At 35.0% G+C, this 15,049-nt stretch overlaps 1 pseudogene; it reads right to left on the bottom strand.

Moving 5' to 3' along the window:
* Window positions 1-249: 249 nt before the first annotated feature.
* Window positions 250-14,461, bottom strand: LOC145002810 (putative protein S-acyltransferase 23; annotated as a pseudogene).
* Between the last annotated feature and the right edge of the window lie 588 nt (window positions 14,462-15,049).

Genomic DNA, 15,049 nt, shown 5'->3' with positions numbered 1-15,049 from the left:
CTTAATCAACCATTTACGATATACATTTACGACGTGTCTTTATGATACTCATTTACACATAATACAAAAATATGGAAAAAAATATATACCAAAACAATCAATTTCATCCATAGCATCATGTCAAAAAATTATAATACATTGGTATTATGGGGATCCGATTGTACATTGTTATTAAGAGGTTTTCCCTAACTATATAACCTAATACTACATTGCTATTAAGAAACACCATCTTGTTTCTACTTCTTAATGTTATGCTTCTGTTTCCACATGATACCTGTTTTCATCATCAACACATTAGTATTAACATATATTTCTCTATGAATCCAAGCTTCAATACAACCTATACCTGTTCAAAATAAAATACAATAAATAAGAAAGATAATTCATTCCAAAAGCATGAAATTACAACAAAAGAATTGAAAATTTCTAGAAAAGACTTAAAAGACACAAAATTCACATTGAAAACAACAAAGGAATTGAAAGTTGCCAGAAAAGAGTCAAGAGATGCCATCTTCAGTCACCACAATTGTATGGGCTCTCCAATAGTAGTAAAGTATGTTTCCTATAAGCTACAAAAAATAAGTAATCAAGTTAGAGAATTAGAAAATAAACCCACATTATATTTTGTTAATTACTATTGAACTATCATTATTACTGAGAATTAACCTAGTTTTAACAACTTGTTGTCATCACATACTCGAGTTAATTTTATTCTTTAATGTTGTCTTATGAGGCTTAATCTCTTGAAAAACTTTAATTGTTTTACTCTTCATGTATACACAAGAATGATTCAACAGATGGTATACATGTTAATTTGATTTTATTTCCAACTTTGGTTCCATTTGCTAAAGGATGAGGGATGGGTGTCTTAAAGCTGTGAATAATCTGAAATTACACATGTGAGGGACATTGATGACTTATTGACTTCTCCCTTTATTATTTAAGTCCTAAATTTTTACAAATTTACCCTCGTTTGTTTTTTCTTTCATTTTATCAAATAACCTTTAAATATAATTTATCCATATCCCAGAAATTGATGAGTAGAAAGTATTTAGAAACTAACCATAACATACTTGATGCCTTCTTTCTTCCAATCATTCATAGAATAATAATGGGACGTATTTGTATGATCAATTACTAACCCCATATGAAAAAATATCAATAAAAAATCAAATAAGAATAGCTTCCCATAATTAGTCCAATCACACACAATACATAACAAGGCATTGCAGAAATAAACAGAAAATTATTTAAAGGTAAAGTGATAACGTATACGCACCTTCCTCCCTAAAACCCTTTGTTGGTGAATGACTTGTCTAAAGGAGTATCTTTTACCAAGGACAATACAATCAAGTTTCCAATATTCTACAACTTCTACTACTATATGAAGAACGCCTTTTCCTAAATCAAGAGTCTCAACCTGAAAACAGTAATCAACAAATTACTACAAATCCCTGTTATGTTTCGACTAATCTGCATTCAGATAACATACCTTCAATGTTCAAGATTATAAAAGCTCCATGCTTTCTATTGAAAATAGTTTTTAAACATTGACCCAATGTTACAAAGTGTATTGACTATAATACCCTTCAACAGAATCTCACGATTTGGTTTTACTCAAGGGTATAATAGGAATATTACCTGGTACGCTTGTATCATGATCAAAGTTCCAGCAACAAGTAAGATAAAAGAAAATGCAAGGTGGCAGCACCAGGTTGTTTAAAAATGACATGACGAATCCTATCATTTAATGGGATATAGATATTTAATAATAATAATAATAATAATAATAATAATAATAATAATAATAATAATAATAATAATAATAAGACATTTAGCAGAGTTATTGGTTTAGAATAGGAACATACTATGGATGGCAACCACTAAACTTATCACTAAAGACAGAGTTCCCAAGAATAGAAACACAAAGAAGTCCCATTTATTCTTCTGCACAAAAAAAGAAAAGAAATTGCAATAATATGTATTTTCTACACATTGAAGAAAAAAAGATTAATTACAATCGAGTTAAAAAGGTTTGAATACAAAAAATTAAAAATTAAAAAAAGCCTTTCCAACACAATTTTAGATCTAGGAGCAATGATGGTAAAACTGTTCCACACAACGTTTGCATGCAGGACAATGTTTGGAGCGAATGGGTCTTATTATCTGGATAAAAGGATATTAAATATTAATAATAATATATTTGAAGTATGATTAAAAAAAGAATTCAAATAAAGAAATTAAGAAAGTCTTTTTTAAGAAACCTTGCAAGTAGGACATAATTGAGATCAATTTCCACTCCAATAAGCAGTGTTAGTCAAGTTAATGGTAAACAAAGGACCATATATTAAGTCACAAGAAGAATTATGTCACACCCCAGAACCGAAACGGCGGAAACGTTCGGGGGTGGAGGACGTCATGTTTAGTATCACAAGACATTTATCATAGTAGTCAAAGTAAATAAACAACCATTTCATTAGAAAGAAAGTGTTTACAAAGTGTGTGTTTACAAAACATATAATACTTAAATAACAAAGCAATACTTGAAGCTATATTGCTCCATCTTCTAAATTCCCAGCGCGATTACATGTTTACTAGTTTCCTGAGAATACAAGTTATTTGAAAGAGTTTATCAGCAATTAAGCTGGTGAGTTCATAAGATTTTAGTGATGTAAGTATGTTGTAGAAAGTTTAGTAAGTTGTAGTAAATTGTAAGATTTGTTTTAGATAAGTCGCCTGTTCCTCCAAAAAATCCTATATTTCTTGCTTTGAAGAAAGATACGTAAAAATGACTCTACAATCCTTTCTATAAGTACTAAATGGATACAAGTTATATAAAATAAGAGTAAACAGACAATCAATTATGTGTATCTGCCCTAATCACACAACTAAACAAGGAGCAGGAAATGAGGCGGATGACACACATCCCATTGGTTGTTAGATCATTGTTTTATATAACCTTGGTGTATTCCCTTGGTACTCACAGAGTTAACTGTAATAGTTCCTTTATAATTTATGAAATGTTTCTTTAAGAAAACCCTTACTTCATATAATAAAATAGTAACCATAGTGGTTCCTTCTATAATCACTTAGTTTATACTAGCTAAATATAATATAATATCGGACAGATAGTTAATTGTGTAAATCTGCCCTAAGCCCACAACCAAACAAGGAACAGGGAATGAGGCGGAAGGCATACATCCAACTACCTATTGAATATTAATTATATATAACCTTTAATGTATAAACTAAAGTATTGTATAGTTGACTACCTAAGGTCCTTTAAATGATGGTTTAATAAAATGGATTGAACCATTTACTAGTAAGTTTCTAGTTTTGTATATCAAAAGTTCTGATTTAAAAGTATGTTTTGTACTAGAAAACCGTGCATTGAATTAGTATCCTATGACCTGACCCATACCTGGTACCCCTTATGCTGACTTAATGTATACGGAACACACACACACACACACACACACACACACACACATATATATATATATATATAAAACTAATATCGAATGGATAATAGGTTGGGTGAATCCACTCTAAGCCCACAACCAAACAAGGAACAAGAAATAAAGTGAAAAATACACATTCTATTACCTATCAGATATTATTACTATATATCTCTTGATGCATACATTAAGGAATCATAAGGTTAGCATTACGGTCCCTTTCTACTGAATATACTAGACCCGACTGTTCTGTTTGTCTTTTGAAAAGATGTAAGTTTTTCTCTACTTTATAACTATCTTGACTCGAAAATAGTTTGCATTAACTTTCTAGTGGAACTGTCACTTTATGAAAGTAATGGGAAAATAAAAGTACTTAGTTGTCTTATGAATTGACATTCTAATGTACTAATTACCTTAAAACATATTTCTTTTATTAAGGTCATAATGTGAAGGCTAGTTCCAATACTATACGCTTTCCCTGTCAAAAGATTTTGGGAACCAAACATGACTTCAGCTAACCAATTTCTAGGCTGTGTAATCCACATTAAAGTTATATGATCATGTATACCCAATAAGTTATCACCTTTTGTTTATACCATTACGTTAGTGATTACTGGTATAGTTAGATCCTGTAGTTGTTCCATGCTATAGCAAAGATGCATGTTCGTTATCTTGTAGTATCTTAGTATGTTGTTTCTTTTATCGTGTATTGTATCTTCCTCCCTATTTCTATTTATTGTGTGTTCTCTTATGTTATCGTGTATTGTATCTACCTCCCTATTTCTCTTTATAGTATGTCCTAGTATTTAGTATGAACTGAACCCCCCCTAAACTATACTCCTTATAGTTTACTAGTGATCTACTTGAACTGTTATTGAAAAGACTCATTTTACTACTAAGTTATGCTTGTACTTTAAAAATGGAGTTTTGTTAAACTAAAAAGTAACATAACTTTAAAAGAGTTTTCGAAATGTTTTGATCACTCATTAAAGACATAAGCAACCTTTGTAAGATGTTTTAACAAACAATTACACAATTATAAATTGTGTTCAACTTGTATTCCCCCACCCCCTTCAAAGCATTTAAAACAGTTTAAAATATTGATTATCAGGTATGACCTCACCTGATGTGGGTGATTCAAGCGAATATGTGTGTAAGGATGAGAAGCTCCACGAATGAAGTCCTGAAACTTAAGAAGCTCTAAATGACATATATTGACATAAATATAGTGTTTAAAGCAACTAACATGGTAGGAAACACCCTTAGGGACTTGGACTAAGTGTTGAAATCACATGTGATTGATCAAAGGGATGTTTAAGGCCACCAAATGGTGTTTATGGCATGGGTTTACAGCCATGGAGTTTATGTCCGTAAACTCATGGTAAAAGGTGCATAAGTGAGTGTTTGATTGCTAGGGAAACTTGTGGGACCATTGCTCTACAAGAGGACGAGAAAAACCAATGTTTTGGAGGGTGTTGAGGTGTTTACGACCAGGGTGTAAACCCTATGGCCGTAAACTCTCCAAGTGGTCTCATATTGGGTCTTAAAGGCAATGATTTTCAAAGTTTTAAATGTTCTAAGGTTTAGCAAGGGTCTAGGAGTCTTTAAGGCTCAAAACACCACCCTTTTAAAGGTTTACGGATAGGGTGTAAACCTATGGCCGTAAACTCTCTTTGATGTTGAGTTTTATGAAGTTTTAAGGCTCTAATCAGGTTTTCCAACTAGATAACAAGATAAGGAGAGAGTACTTACGATATAGAGGCTTGAAATGGTGATTAAGGTCCAAGAACACTAGTGTGTGTTCTTGGTGCTGCTTGAAGATCTAAGAAAAGTTGATTTCCATGAATGAAATCAAAGAGTGTAACTAGGAGATGAAGTGTAATAACAAATCAAGGAAAGAACACTTATAACTTTTGAAGATCAAGGATGAAAATCTGGATGATAGTTGAGAGAAAACTCAAGTGTTCATTGTTGGAATAGCGTCTAAAGCTGCAACTATATTAGGCAAGTACTTGACCCGGTTGTGCATGGTCCTTTTGGGTTGCCTTCACCAAAGTAACTTGACTGGAGAAATAAATAGAGAAAGTGGTTATTATGATTTATTAATATGTTATAAGAATAATATATTAAAGGAGAAATCATATTTCTTTAATTAATATTGGTCAATAATTAATTAGGAATTAATTTTCTGATCAAGTGTAATTAATTAAACTAGAGGGGCTGAATTGTAATTATGTGATAGTTGCAAAATAGGGCAATGGTTATCCTTGTTAAAGGATGGATGAATTCAAGGATAAGGATATCCTTAAAATCATCCAAAGGTCCAGGGGATAAGGGTTTTCATGGCTTATCTTGTGGTTGGTTGGTGGGCAAGTAACTGGATAAGGATAAGGACTGAAACCCTAATCTAAACCCTATATAAAGACCCCTAGGCCTTGGGAATTTGTGTACATGCTTCTAAGAAGTCCTAAGGATGATTTCCACCTCCTCCCTTCTCTCTCTATAGCCTCTCTAATTGCTTGTGGTGTTTGTGAGCCATTAGAGGCACTACACTTGTGGTGCTTGCTTTCAAGACTAAGGGTTTGAAGATTTAAGTTGTTATTGCAATATAACAACAAGAGGTATGTGATCTAACCTTATATATGAATTTCAAAAATAGCATGCTACATTAGGGTTTTATCCATGTGATCATAATGTTGTGTATCTAATAGTGAAAACATAGATCCAAATTAGGGTTGCATGCACACATAGGATTGTTTGTATAAAACCCATCAGTGGTATCAGAGCCTTTGGTTAACTTGTTTTCAATTAGTATTATTCAACTGTATGAACTTGAAAAATTAGGGTTTATAGCCAATAAACCCTTGGAGGCCATAGATTTCGAGATTAGGGTTTCCTAACCCTAATTTGCGAAAATCTTGAAAGGGTTTTTGAATCCTTTCCTTTTAATCCAAGATTTCGAGATATAGGGATTTCAAACCCTAAGATTTCGAGATTTGCCTCCTTCCCCAAGAAAAGATCCTAAATTTTAGGGATTTGGATAATCCCATATCTTGTAATTATCCTTTAATAGTTAAATATGGTAATTAAAGATCATGAATTATCTCATCCTTATTTTTGAAATTTAGAGAGGGATTTAAGGGATTAGGATAACTTAAATGTTTGAATGGTAATTATCCTTGTGATTTAGATAATCCCTTATAATTTAATAATTAAGTTTAATTTGTGATAATTATGAAATCAAGAGTTTTAATATTTAAAATTTTGATTTAAACGTATTAAATTTCAAAAATTTTAATTGAAGATTAAAACCCTAGTATTTTGAAATGTTTAAAATACACTGTATACTATTACATTAATACAAGTATAATATATATATATATATATATATATATATAATTAACATGTTATTCTTACCATTAGTAGGCCTCATTCACGAAGTCGGTTTATAAGGTGGGTATAAGGTTGCTGCCTATAAAATGGCGCTTAATGGGTGTACACTCACACCCACCGCTTGCTTGATCGGTGGAGGGTCGTTAGCCGAATGGGTAGGATAGGGCAGCCTCATCCTCTCATTAAAAGTATAATATGAAATACAAAGTAACTACATGTTTTTCAAAAATTTCCCAATCCTAGTTACTTTAGGAAAAGTGAATTGATGCAATCCCATGAAATTACACTTTGCACCTTGCTAAGAAGTTAGTGGAGCGTGTGTGGTTTACCGGCACACTAACTGGTTCTAAGCGAAGGTGGCAAAGGGTGATTCATTGTTTATCATAGTTCGATGGAGCGTATGTGGTTTACCGGCACATTGAATAGGTGATTGTTACAATGAAGGCACCATGTAAATTTGCATGGTAATTCACATCCACTTTGTGATCCTCCGTATCCCAGTCACAAACGAGAGGGGCATATCGAGATTTAAACATGCCATTGAAAGGTTTCAATGAATCTCATCCAAATTAAATTTATGTTTTCATGATGGAGAATTAGTGAATCGTCATTCACATACCTTCAAATTGTTTTCATGTTGGATTACAGCATCCCTTTTCTAATGTGTAAATATTGTTGATGGATCCTAGACCTAATTTTTATTATTGGGTGATAATTAGGGATGCATATTCTAATCTATCTTTGTCCTTTCTAATTGTAGATGTCGAACTCAAACAACGTTGCTGCTAGTTCATTCACATTGATGAGCCTTTGTTAAAAGGTGACTTTCGATGGGATGAACTTTAGCGAATGGATAAGATACATTCGCACAATTGCTCGCTACGAGGACAATGAGTATGTCCTCGACTAGAAGCTCGAGAAAATCAATCCTAAAATCGCTATTCCGGCTGAAATCACCGCCTTTGAAACTCATGAGCGTGATGCAACGAAGGTTCATTGCATCATGATAGCTACTATGAACTCCGAATTCCAAAAGTCCTATGAGGACATGTATCCGTACGAAATGCACCAAGACTTGTTGGATAGATACCACCAAAATGCGAGGCAAGAGCGTTACGAGATTTTCACTAACATGATTTTCGCTAAGATGGGTCATGGAGAGTCTCTTACCGTGCACCTGCAAAAGATGCAAAGGTATGTCGACCGTCTTCGCAAGTTAAATGTTGACTTTGGGGAAGACTTGGCAATCGACATGGTGCTTCACTCTTTGCCTCGAAGTTATAATCAATTTAGGATGACCTACCACATGAACAAAGAAGAGGTCACCTAAGCAAGCTCCAAGGTCTCTTGAGGGTCGTTGAAAGCAACTTCAAGGACAAGTCTGTTGCACCAACTCCCAATCCAACCGCTGCTCCTGTTTTGGGAAATTGGGCAAAGAAGAGGAAAGAAGAGGAAGGCTCCGTCTAAGAGCCACCGCAAGGGAAAGTCCCGAGATGGTTCCTCTTCTAGTGGGACAAAAGTTGATCCCGCTAAGCCTACTTCAAACCCAAAGGAGGAAGAGTGCCACCATTGCCACAAAATAGGGCATTGGAAGAGAAGTTGCCCAGAGTACGTGCAAGCTATCAAGTAAGGAAAGATCAAGCCGTCTTTCAAAGGTATATACACAATTAAATCTAACGATTCATCTCATGCTATTTCTTGGGTTCTTGATACCGGTTGTGGTTATCACATTTGTTCTGATGTGCAGGGACTAAGAAGAAATAGGGATGTGGAGCAGGGAAAGATAAATCTAATCATGGGGAACAGAAGATCGTCGCCTGTGACCAAGATTGGAGTGTATTCTTTAGTGCTTAGGAATGGTTTATGTTTAGATTTGAAAAATTGTTGCTATTCGCCAGAAATGGCTAGAAACATCATTTCATTTCATGGTTTGTTTAGACAAGGTTTTAGATTTTCTTTTAATAATGAGAAAGGTTCTATTTTGGCTTATCTAAATGGTGTCTTTTATTTTGAAGCCATACCGTGTAATGGAATTTATGAAATTGTTATGATTGTTGATAACTTAGGAAATGTTGTTTTATGCATGGATTCTTCCAATAGTATGGATAAGGCATCCTTGTGGCATTGTCGTCTTGGACATGTCAACAAGAAACGCATAGCCCAACTCCAAAAGGATGGAGTGTTGGAGTCATTTGACCTTAGGGAAGATGACACATGCGAGTCTTGTTTACTTGGAAAGATGACCAAGTCACCCTTCTTTGGTACTTGCGAAAGGGATGAGGGTCTATTGGACCTTATACATACCGATGTGTGTGGACCGTTTAGATCAACCACGAAGGATGGAAACCGCTTCTACGTGACTTTTACCGATGACTATAGTAGATATGGGTATATCTATTTAATCAAGCAAAAGTTAGAAACATTTGAAAAGTTCAAAGAGTTCAAGAATGAAGTGGAGAATCAATTGGGCAGGAAAATCAAGATGCTTCGATCCGATCGAGCATGAGAGTACCTAAGTCTTGAATTCCACGATTATCTCAAGGAGTGTGGAATAGTTTCACAATTGACGCCACCTTGGACACTGCAGTTGAATGGTGTGGCAGAAAGGCGTAATCAAACCTTGTTGGACATGGTTCGCTCTATGATAAGTCGTGCTTCACTATCTATTTCTTTTTCGGGGTATGCCTTAGAAACTGCCACCCGTATCCTTAACCGAGTCCCTACTAAGAAGGTTGCGGAAACACCTCACGAGATGTGGACAGGGAAAGCTCCCTCGTTATCACATATCAATGTTTGGGGTTGCGAGGCTTTAGTAAGACGAGATACTCACAACAAGCTCGAACGTCGTAGTGAGCGATGTATTTTCACCAACTACCCGCATAAATCCTTTTGGATATCTCTTCTATAGACCGAAGGACAATGTTGTCTTTGTTGCGAGGAGAGGAGTTTTCCGAGAGCGAGAACTCATATGCCAAGGAGACAGTGGGAGGAAAATCGAGCTTGAATAGATTCAGGAGTCGATAGATGAAGGAACCTATACCGCTGGCACTCAACCCGAGGAGGAAACTCCGGTTGAACCGATTGACGTATCATTACCTCTTAGACGATCCGAAAGAGTTAGAGTTCAACCCCAGTTGTATGGTTTTCATATTACTACCGAAAGGGACACGTATATTAGTGATAGTACACTAATAAACCTTGATGAACCTAGTAGCTATAAGGAAGCCATGGCAGGCCCGAAGTCTGCAAAATGGAAAGAGGCAATGGATAGCAAGATCCAATCCATGTATGATAACCAAGTTTGGAATTTGGTTGATAATATGCCCGGACGTAAGACCGTTAGGTGCAAATGGATCTTCAAGAAGAAGACCGACGTGGATGTAAAAGTACACACGTATAAGTCGCTATTGGTTGCGAAGGGCTTTACTCAAACTCTCGGAGTTGACTATGATGAGACCTTCTCACCAGTTGCGAAGATAAAGTCTATTAGAGTGATGATAGCTATTGCCGCATTTCATGATTATGAGATTTGGCAAATGGATGTCAAGACCGCTTTCCTTAATGAGAAGTTGGCTGAGGATGTTTACATGGCTCAACCAGAGGGGTTAGTGGATCCGAAGCATCCGAACAGAGTGTGTAAGCTTGAGAAGTCCATTTATGGACTTAAGCAAGCGTCTCACAAATGGAATCTTTGCTTCGATGAGAAAGTCAAAGAGTTTGGATTTGTACGAACCGAAGATGAATCGTGTGTATATGTCAAAGCCAGTGGGAGTATAGTAAGCTTCCTCGTTCTATATGTTGATGACATATTACTCATAGAACACGACGTCCCGACTCTGCAGGAAGTTAAGTCCTGGCTCAGTAAGTGCTTCGCTATGAAGGACCTCGGAGAGGCTTCCTATATTTTGGGAATAAGGATAGTAAGAGAAAGAAGTAAGAGACTAATAAGACTTAGTCAGAACACTTACTTAGAGAAGGTACTAAAACGTTTTATTATGGAAAACTCAAAGAAGGGAGAATTACCGATACAAAGTAATGCCAAGTTGAGTAAGGATCAAAGTCCAAGTACCGGAGCTGAGATAGTTGAAATGAGCCGAGTTCCATATGCTTCCGTAGTTGGCTCAATCATGTACGCTATGACTTGTACTCGCCCTGATGTAGCCTTTGCTTTGAGCATGGTTAGTAGATATCAAGGGAATCCCGGCAGAGCCCATTGGATTGCGGTGAAGAATATCCTTAAGTACCTTCGAAGGATGAAGGAATGGTTTTTAGTCCTCGGAGGGAGTGATGACTTGAAGGTGCAAGGGTATAGTGACGCCAGCTTTCAAACCGACAGGGACAACTACTGTTTGCAGTCAGGCTGGGTCTTTACCCTGAATGGAGGAGCAGTAACATGGAAGAGTTCCAAGCAGGAAACCGTAGCTGATTAAACGTGTGAATCAGAGTACATTGCAGCGAGCGAAACGTCGAAGGAGGCAAAATGGTTGAAGAACTTCATCGGTGACCTTGGAGTTGTACCTGCCATAAAGGAGCCCATAGAGATTTTCTGAGATAATGAAGCAACGGTTGCCTTGACCAAGGAACCGAGGGATCATGGTAGATCTCGACATATCGACAGAAAATATCACTTCATCAGACATCGTGTAGAAGAAGGACAACTCGTAGTGAAGAGGATATGATCAGAAGATAACCCAGCAGATCCGCTTACGAAGGGACTGAGTAGGGTTAAGCACTTACAGCATGCTAGGAGTATTGGGTTGAAGGATGATATTAGCATAAATTATATAGTAGTAGAAACGTGTAATAGATAAATGTAATTAACATTTGATGATTAAATAAAGGAGTTTTATTTATGAGTAATGTTACTGTCTTATGTTAATTGTTTAACTATTGTTTCACTTTGCATGTTTTGACTTCCAGAATAATTGAGTTTATTAAGAATAATCGAATTATTCAAATTGTCCACGATCGTTCATATGTCGGAAGTAGATATGAATGAAGATTGTCATGAATTGGTGTGTAGATTGTCTAAATGGTATTAGACATAGCAAAAGATTGCTGCAACGTTCATGAGTGGTTATGAACTGGTTTTGAGCATTGTAACAAACCCGCGCTTGCTGGAATCACCTTATGGAATATGATAGAAAAGGTGATCGCAAGACGATAATATCATATAGTCTTAAAACCTAGATATATGGTTTGTTATTTGTTAATTGATTGTACATTGATAATGCGAAAATGCATCAGTAACTCGGTGTTCTAAAACGCATTGTTGTGTATAGTTGATTAATGAATAAGTAAATGCATATAAGTCAAAGTTTATATGTTACTTTTATCCTAAGAAGGAAAAAGCAATATCTCGGCTACTCGATGATTTGATTTGACTTATGTGCCAGGCCCGGTCAGAACTGAATTGATGTGTTCGATTAAGTTCTATGTCAAGTAAATCGAAGATCGAGAAACCAAATGCTAGACTGATTATTCCATAAATTGCCAACATGATATCTAACAGAGGATTGTACGATCCCTTATCTAAATGACAAGATTGATTAGATCAGAGTTTAACAGTGTCTTTGAGAGCTACGATTGCAAACCAGATTGTACTTGTGCGTATAGTTAGTAGACTTATCCAAGTGGTTGACTGTTGGAATAGTGTCTAAGGCTGCAACTATATTAGGCATGTACTTGACCCAGTTGTGCATGGTCCTTTTGGGTTGCCTTCACCAAAGCAACTTGACTGGAGAATAAATAGAGAAAGAGGTTATTATGATTTATTAATATGTTATAAGAATAATATATTAAAGGAGAAATCATATTTGTTTAATTAATATTGGTCAATAATTAATTAGGAATTAATTTTGTGATCAAGTGCAATTAATTAAATTAGAGGGGCTGAATTGTAATTATGTGATAGTTGCAAAATAGGGAAATGGTTATCCTTGTTAAAGGATGGACGAATTCAATGATAAGGATATCCTGAAAATCGTCCAAAGGTCCAAGAGATAAGGGTTTTCAAGGCTTATCTTGTGGTTGCTTGGTGGGTAAGTAACTGGATAAGGATAAGGAATGAAACCCTAATCTAAACCCTATATAAAGACCCCTAGGCCTTGGAAATTCATTTACATGCTTCTAAGAAGTCCCAAGGGTGATTTCCACCTCCTCCCTTCTCTCTCTATAGCCTCTCCAATTGCTTGTGGTGTTTGTGAGCCATTAGAGGCACTACACTTGTGGTGCTTGCTTTCAAGACTAAGGGAAGATTTAAGTTGTTATTGCAATATAACAACAAGAGGTACATGATCTAACCTTATATATGAATTTCAAAAATAGCATGCTACATTAGGGTTTTATCCATGTGATCATAATGTTGTGTATCTAATAGTGAAAACATAGATCCAAATTAGGGTTGCATGCACACATAGGATTTTTTGTATAAAACCCATCATTCTTGAGATGGAAATGAAATAATGAAAGAAAATTAAAGGGATGGAGACTATATAGAGGAGTTTACGGCCAGCCTAGAGTTTACGGCCGTAAACTCTTGTGCTTTGGCCGTGAACTCCCTTTTGGTGAGGCTATGCTTGATTTGTTCATCCGTGGCTTTAGTAGGTACTTCCTAACACTCATTCCTTAAGTTTATTAGGTTAAAACTTCTTAGAATGACCTTAAACAAGGCTAGAGCTCATTAGAAATGAGTCTGACATTCAGTTGAGTTGACTGACTGAGCTTTTAAAGCAAAAAATTTCCGGGTTATCACAAATTGTAAAACAGTCAGTTTATTTATTAAACACTAATTTTTGAGTAAGGATGAAATAGTCATTTACTAATTAATCATAAAGAAAGCATACCTCGGCATCAACATTATTCTTTATCCCTCCTGACATTTTCACATAACCAGGATCTTTATTGAAAAAGTTATGAACAAAAAAAATAGTCAACGTTAACCAACACTATTAAATTTGTTGTATTTCTTGAAATATTTCAAAAAGTAAAAAAAAATAAAAAAAAATATACCTGCTAAAACGGATAACCTTCAATAAAGAGGCGATTGAAAGGGTAACAATTGTCCATCCCCAAAGCCCAACAACATCAGTGACCTTAACAAGATTGGAAGCTAAAATAGATGAAAGGGGGAAGATCCTGATTAGTAATTTAGTATAGTAAAATAAACCCTTTCAAGATGATTAAATAATAGTATAAATTATTGATACCTACCAAAAAGAATGGAATTGATGAAGATTAACGAGCTGACAAATACTAAACAGAACAAAATAGGGGCGTAGCCTATATCCCCGATTTTTTTAATCCAAGATTTGTCTTTCCAACAACTGTTTTGTGCACGATGTGCATTAGACTGCATAATTTTCATAAAAACAAAAACATATTTATTATAAATTTTTAGAAATGGTAAAAGAATTATGAGAAAGAAAAACGAAACATATAAGGATCAAAGAAACATGGTGATGGCCTCTATCTACTGCAATTTGTGCAGGTATAGATCCAACACTATCTTTCACCATGAATTCCTGTTTTCTCCCTGAATGTTGAAGTACAACACATGCCTCGAAATTTCCTCTCAATGTTGCCCAATGCAAAGGGGTACAACTTAACATATATATATATATATATATATATATATATATATATATATATATATATATATATATATTCAGTCCTTGGCTTTTTTAAGTTATGTGTTGTTTGGATTTGGATACATTATATTTGAAAAATATTTGAGAAAGTGAGGGCATAGGTGGGAAAGGGAAGGAAACATGAATGGGGACAAATTTGTAAAATTTGTAGTCTTACAATAGTATATACAACATAAACCATGTCACACAAAAAGATGATCAGTTACTAAATTCAATCACCTTGATGCATAATAACCTCTCCAATGTACTGCAAAAAATTCATCACTAAATTCAATCACCTTGATGCATAATAACCTCGTAAAACAGCTAATTCCAGTTATTATAAAAACAAGTCTACATAGCTTAGTTCTGTCCCTGAATGAGACATAATATGAATTTGTAATATAAGCTAGTTAGATAAGGATTAAAGATACACTGAAACGTAAAAAAAAAAAAAAAAAAAAAAAAAAAAAAAAAAAAAAAAAACGCTGATCTGGAGTTGTATTAATACAGATTCATATTATGTCTGAATGATGATAATTTTATCACAATTCCATTATTTTAAAAAAA

The sequence above is a fragment of the Lactuca saligna genome, chromosome 6, assembly GCF_052625555.1.
Source record: "Lactuca saligna cultivar CGN05327 chromosome 6, ASM5262555v1, whole genome shotgun sequence".
NCBI classification, from domain to species: domain Eukaryota; kingdom Viridiplantae; phylum Streptophyta; class Magnoliopsida; order Asterales; family Asteraceae; genus Lactuca; species Lactuca saligna.
Note: the sequence above shows the minus strand (reverse complement) of the source record. Positions and strands in the feature narration are given on the sequence as shown.